The sequence below is a fragment of the Alosa pseudoharengus genome, unplaced genomic scaffold, assembly GCF_046254945.1.
Source record: "Alosa pseudoharengus isolate Yale_2024_CS ecotype anadromous, Long Island Sound unplaced genomic scaffold, YU_APseudo_1.1 YU_APseudo_1.1_scf_18, whole genome shotgun sequence".
In the NCBI taxonomy this organism is placed as follows: domain Eukaryota; kingdom Metazoa; phylum Chordata; class Actinopteri; order Clupeiformes; family Clupeidae; genus Alosa; species Alosa pseudoharengus.
In genome coordinates this window covers 8,743,729-8,750,641 of record NW_027468650.1, presented here as the reverse complement: position 1 = coordinate 8,750,641, position 6,913 = coordinate 8,743,729, and positions in this window count along the sequence as shown.

The following is a 6,913-nucleotide window of genomic DNA, read 5'->3' as shown; positions in this document are numbered from 1 at the left end:
CAAGGTTGAATTTTACTGCTGGGACGAGGAGAAGCCCGAGGCGCCTGAGATGAATGGGTGCCAGAGAGCAGCCTTCTCCCTGGTGGCGCTTTGGGCTCCTGGGGGCCACGGGTTAGTGTAAATGTTTACTCGCTCATTCACTGGACGGCGAGATAATTAGAATGACATTTAGCGACGCTTCAGGTGGACGCTCGTCGAGCCTCTGGCCCTGGCCCCTCCGTCTGCCTTCATGCCGCCTCCGCCTCAGCACATCATTAAAAATCAACATGGCATCAATCTTTGGAGTGGCCATGTGAACCTGGGGCCACCGGCAGTGTTCGGCCCCGACGCGGTCGGTGGCACATTTGCGGCGCGGAGGTGTGGCTGGTGTGCTTGCGAGCCGTCACCGCGGCGATATGGGCAAACGGCCTGACGAGAAAGTTATTTTTTCTATGTTCCACAGCGAGCTTCACTTGTTGTAACTGGAAGGTCGCCTTCTGAGCTCGTTAAAATGAATGCAGGAGGTATTCAGATGGAACCAACTCTGACTTGATTCTGATTAATACGTGTGTGTGTGTGTGTGTGTATCGGATTGTGGTCTGAGGCACCTGGATTGATTGAGAGTTCAGAAGTCAGCACTCCAGGGTGTGCAGAGAATGGAGGAAAATCCTTGGAAATCCTGGGGCAGCACTGCAGGCTGTCATATGTAGACCTTGAAGATAAACCGCAAACAAGTGCTGCATTGGAAATAAGCACGGATCACATATGCACAGGGGGAAAAAAATATCTTGTTATGGAAAATGTTGTACCAGGGAACTCTGCATTGAAAAAGGAAATGAATGCCCCCCTCCCCCCAGTATAGCCTGCAGCTGAACCCTGAGGTTAGGCAGGCTTCAGATAGGCTGTAAATGAGTGAAGTTAAAGGTTCACGGAAGTGTTGCTGACCCTAAGTTCCTTGCAAGTCTTCCCACCATTTTTTTATTTTGTTCATTTGTACACGTCAAAGTCCAATTTTTAATGAGGAAACTTGTGGCTGATAATAGGCTGTCTTTTTTTTTTTTACCAAAGAAATGGATCTCTCCTTATCTGCCAAAGTCATCCATTATCAGGGCATATGGACTTTAATGATGAAGGGGTGGAGGCTTAAACACCAGTTCAAACGAGTTCCTGGTTTAGAAAAAAAGGGAAAGTGCCTCTGAGTTTTGAAGTGTGTGGTCTTGTTTTTGGCATGAGCTTAAAGTGCTAATTTGGAGCGGAGGGAGAGCGCTGTGGCCGTGGACCTGCACTCAGCCTCGCCTGCAGCTCTGAATGCTGGCTACATTAACAAGGGTTAAAAGTGGGATTTTGTAAAGGTGGCCGAACCGTCTCAAACAATTTGTCGGGATTTGCGACGGGCAGGTTTTTAACCGCGGAGCGGCTAAGAAATCTCGCATTATGGGGATGGGGATGGGGGTGGGGGAGTTGTCCTAGTCCTTTGCACTGTGTGTGACAGTTGATTGCATGATAATTTCAACAGCAGTGCGCAGAGCACTTGAAAGGACGCCGGGAGAGTGCACCGGGCGCGCTGACCTTGGTGAACCCAGCGATGTTGTTTTCAACCTAAAGGGGGGATGTGCACACACTATTAGCCCCCGCACACACAAAGTTCCACCAAACTCATTCCATTTGATTCAAACCGAACGGCATTTTCTTTTTTTATCACTGTACCGCCGCTGCTGCTACCATGTCGCCATGGCAACAAACCCTTTATGGTTCGGATTCTACCCCCCCCCCCACCTGACATCCCCCACCACCACGAGGCACACTCTCTCTCTCACTCTCTCTCTCACACTCATTCACTCACACACACACACCTCCCCATCACCCACCCCACTACCCACTCCTCTCCTGTCTTCTCTGCCGCTACCTTCTGTCACCACTTTTGCTGGAGCAGCACTTTGGCCGGAGTGATAGCCAGCAATGGGCGCCACATCCCAGGTGAGACATTGAAACTTTTGGAGGGGCCTGCCATTCATCAGGTCGCTGTAATGAACACAGGCATTAGCTCATAGCGTCGTGTTTGTTTTCACCCCCTCCCAAACGCCGCTCGATACTATATCTCGGGCCTGTCTGCCCGACGCAGGGGAAGAGGGCCGCTGAGAAATCGTTGTGTCTGATGTTAGGGGCTGCCAGGCCAGAATGATGGATAGATGGGCGGAGGAGAGAAGGTGAGAAGGGAAGAGAAAGGGGGAGTTGTGTTCCACACAGTGCCGTGAGCTTTAATGGGCTGAGCAGAGTGGAGGAGAAACTTGGTTTGTCGCTGGTCTCTCTGTGTCATTCCCTCACTTGTTTCATCCATCCTATTATTATCCCCCCTGCCCTTCATTCTTTCATTCCTGTCTCTCTTTCTCTTTTGACTCTATTTTGTTTCATTCCTGTCTCTCTTTCTCTTTTGAATCTACTTTTTCATCTGCCTCTTTTCTTCACTTTGTTTTTGTTGCCCTCTTTTTTCATACTTTTCTGATTCTTTTCTTTCACTCTCTTCTGCATTCTGTTTTTGTTTGTTGTCCCTGTGAGTTTGAGGCCGAAAGCCCTTCATTCTCAGCCACCAGATTGTGCCAGGGGGCTGTCATTGTCTTCAGCTTGACAAACATGGAGCGGAAAAGGGGGGGGGGGGTGAAATGACTGATAGAACGCCGTGAAGACAGAGGGGGCAGCCCCGGCTATTTCTCTCCTGGCCTCTCATTGTATTTATTTCGACATTCCTCTGAATGTGAAGTTTCGCCGAGCACGCCGTGCGCACGTGGTGTTATTGTTGGAGCCGTTCGTTCGACCCATCTCCTGTCCTCCGTCGTTGAGCCAGGAATAGGAGATGACATGCATGCATTGTGCGCTTCTCTCTTTCTCTCTCGCCTTCTCTCTCTCTCTCCCTTCGCTCCCTCTTTCTCCTTTTTCCTTGCCGTGACACTGTACTCATCTTTGCGTTTCAGAAGTGTCGACAGGGGCAGACGGAGTTGGAGGATGCAGGGAAGGGTGGTGTGTGTGTGTGTGTGTGAGAGAGAGAGAAAGCATTCGGCGCGACGCTTCAAAGGGGACACGCTCCCTGAAACATGTATAGTAATAGAGGATCCACTCTAGTGTGTAATAATCAATTTGATTTTCTAGTGTGCATGCCTGTGTGAAGAGAATCCATCTCCCCTCCCTGTCAAAAGAAAAGAAAGCAAGACGGAAAGAGAGAGAGAGAGAGAGAGTCAGAGAAAGAGGGGAAGAGGAGGGGGAGGTATAGGGAAAAGGAGAGGGACAGATGGGGTGGCCCGGGGTAATTGTCAATTGGAAAAGTTTGGCTGCTTCCAGTGTTCTGCCCTCCATGTCCCCTTTTCACTTGGCTCTGAGAAGGGACAGTTACTACAGAGAGAGAGAAAGGGAGAGAGAGAGGAAGAGACCGACAGAAAGAGAGAGAGAGACAGAGAGAGAGAAAATATCTGAACTGAAGAAAAAAAAACTGAAGAACGTGTGTTTCCTACAAGTGCCATTTTTACAACACTCTTTTTAATAGACCATGAGCTGTTATAAGCTGGATTCCAAACATGAGTCAGTCACCAATACCTTAGGGTACTGATATGGATGCTACCATGAGCTGTTATAAACTGGATGCCAAACATGAGTCAGTCACCTCTACCAGGCGCGCCTGCAGGTGTACGTCCGTACGCACTGTGCGTACCATCACTCAACAACGAGAGAAAATGTACCTTGTGTGTGTGTATATTCACACCATATTGGCCTACCATACCTTTCCAACTATGCACAGTATCCCATTAGTTGCATGCCATCAGGCTATTTACAATTTTCTATTAAGTAAAGTTAAGATGGGCAAGAACAAGGTTGGCTAAGCAATTGGTGTGCTTGTCAGAACAACTGCATTACAGCTGTTTAAAGCCAGACGTTACAGTAGCTATAACACAACTAAAGGTAGCTTTAGCCTGTATAGGGATGTATAAAGTTGCCCAAATGAATAGGTAATTGTAGACGTTGTTGTTGCATTATTGCATGTGGATGTTGTTATGCTATGTATGCACGAACCTAAAGGAAAAATACTGTCCACGTGTGAACGTTTTTTTTTTTTTTTTTTGGGGGGGGGGGGGGGGTGATGGGTGTGCGTACCATAGCATTATCCTGCAGGCGCCCCTGACCTCTACCTTAGGGTACTGATATGGATGCTACCATGAGCTGTTATAAACTGGATGCCAAACATGAGTCAGTCACCTCTACCTTAGGGTACTGATATGGATGCTACCATGCGGTTAATAAAGCATCCATCCCATTCCAAATCATTACATGTTGTGCTATATTCATGGCCCAATATTCTTTAATCTTCCTAAAGTTGTTCTTTTTTAATAAGCATGGCGTTGTTATTTCCAGGACAGGACCCTCCTGAACTGACCTCGGATTGTCTCCCTCTTTGTCTCAGACGTGTGATTGCAAATGATGGGCTTTACATTGAGATTTTGGCCATCTAGAGTTAAAAAGCACTTTTAAAATTCACCAACCATCACTTCACCTCTGAATAGGAAGTCCAATTACCATGCATACATACACCTCTATGACCTTCTGTCTGTCACACATACACCATAAGAGTATAATAATGTTGACCTTTTCATCAGAACATGGTGTCAGACATTGGTGTTTATTATAAACAAATAATGCCAAATGTCATGTTTTTAAAGGCAAAAAAACTGAACACTAAAACTAATCCTCAGAGAAACTTCATTAGTGGTTTGCACACATATTCCTTTGACCCATAGACAATGTAAGTTTTTCATGCAAAGTTGTTGGTGGTGTTGTGCACACACATGTGTATGTGTGCATGTTTGTGAGTGTGTGTGTGTGTGTGTGTGTGTGTGTGTGTGTGTGTGAGAGTGTGTATGGTTTACCTCAGAGGATAGTTAGGCTCCGGTGTTTTCAGCATATTGGCTTTTTTCCTTGCGGCGGATCAGACTAAAAGGTCACTCAGGGAAAGTGGCGTTAGAGCCCAATCTGCCACCCAGAGCCTGAGAGGTGAGGACAGGCTGGCATTTGTCCATGGCAGGTAGGCCAGAACTGGGTCACCGCTGACGCTGCCAGACTGATCACAGATCAGCTCCCCTCTCCAGTCCAAGTCCTAGTCATTGCAGTAGTGTGCAGGTGTTCAGGTAGAGTGAGTGACTAAAAGACAGCATCATGTACAGTATACTCACAGGGATAGGAGGGATCAAATCACACTTTCTCCATTACATTACTTTACATTTAGCTGACACTTTTAAACCAAAGGGACTTTCAAAAAGGGTACAGTGTAACAAGGAAAGAAGTCCAAAGTAAATGAAAAATGAGGTAGAAATGAGGTTTACAACTCTGCTCTCATCTTCCTGTCTGCAAAACCAGTAGTCTATGGAATGGATTTGTCCAGCCACGGCAGAACCGAGCCAGGTCTGTTCCACTGCCAGTGTCATCCAACAGAGGGCGCTTCACTCCCCGAGTCCAAGGGAGAGCGTGAGAGGCAGGCAGGCAGGCGTGCTGGTGAGGAGGCACAAGAGGGAATTATAGTGGGATAGAAAAATAAAGGCTTTTCTTTGCCCCCTCCTCTTTCTCTCATTCATGGCGCAGATTCACAGATTGCCACCAGTCGCTTAGCATTCACTGTAAACTGTTACCTTGATTTTCGGGCCTCCACAGAAAAATGTCATGATGAAAAGTGGGAAATCAATGTATAATTTCATCCCAGGGAACAGAAGTGTTTTCACACTCGGTGGTAATGAGCAAGGCTGTGGCTATTTGGAGAGGGTGCTAAGTATGTGGCGCTCAAATGGGAATAGGAACCTTTCCTCTAACAATATTTCGCTATTCTTATATTTTATTTCCTTTTCTTCTTCTCACTTTCTCTTTCCTTTTCTCCGCTCTTTCTTTCCTTGTTTCTGTTTGTTTTTTCACTCCCTGTATTACTTTCGATTAACAACAATGAAACTTTAAAAAAAAAAAAACTCTTTCTCAACATGCATTTATATGGTTATTTTGACATTTAAAAGAAACAGATAAATAAACCCACGAATATAGAAAAGCCTGGCATTAAAAAAGAAATAATCTTGTGGTTTGCGCCATGCAAGAATAAAGCAGAGACAGTGTCTACAGGCAGAGTGTGACATTTTGATTGAGATACTCTGTGTCTGATAACATGCAAATTCCTGCCGAGGACCACTGGTTGGCCAGGCATGTGTTTGTCTCTCTTCTCTTTTCATTTCTCTCTCTGTTTCTGTCTCTCTCTCACACACACTCACACACACTCTCTCTCTCCGTTTCTGCTCTACTCAGTGATGCATGATGCTATCTATTACATTACTGCATGTATTTGCATTCTCCGTCTGTGGCGGGCATCTTTAATAATATCACAACACATGCAGCCCTGCAGAGAGGGCCTGGTGATGGAATCAAAGGCTGTCAGCTAGCAGGGAAATAACAGAGTATGTCACTGAAGGAGGAGAAAAAAAACACAGAGAGGGAGTCCATCTGTATACACACAAACCAGGCACAGCAATGATATCTTCATTTCTCTCTCTGTTTAGAACAACAAAGGCACCTTCAAGCCTGGTTATTTAATACAGTATTATAGGTCTGTCCAGGAAAAGCACAATATGTGGGAATTGATTTCATTATGTTTGAGTTGCAATTTTTCTTTTGTAGTTCCTAATCTGGACAATGGACTGATTAATTGCATCTTAAACATAAGAGAGCTAGCGACCAATATTCATTCAAATGTGCTTCTACTTGCTTTTGACTCAATATGCTGATTTTTAACGTCTAATTTCTACATGATGATTGTGTATATGAGAGAGAGCCCAACAAAACAACACCCCTCTCTTTGTTTCTCTCCCTCTCTATCTCTCTCTCAAGCATTGATTTCTGGAGTGGTGTTGTGGCGCAGCGG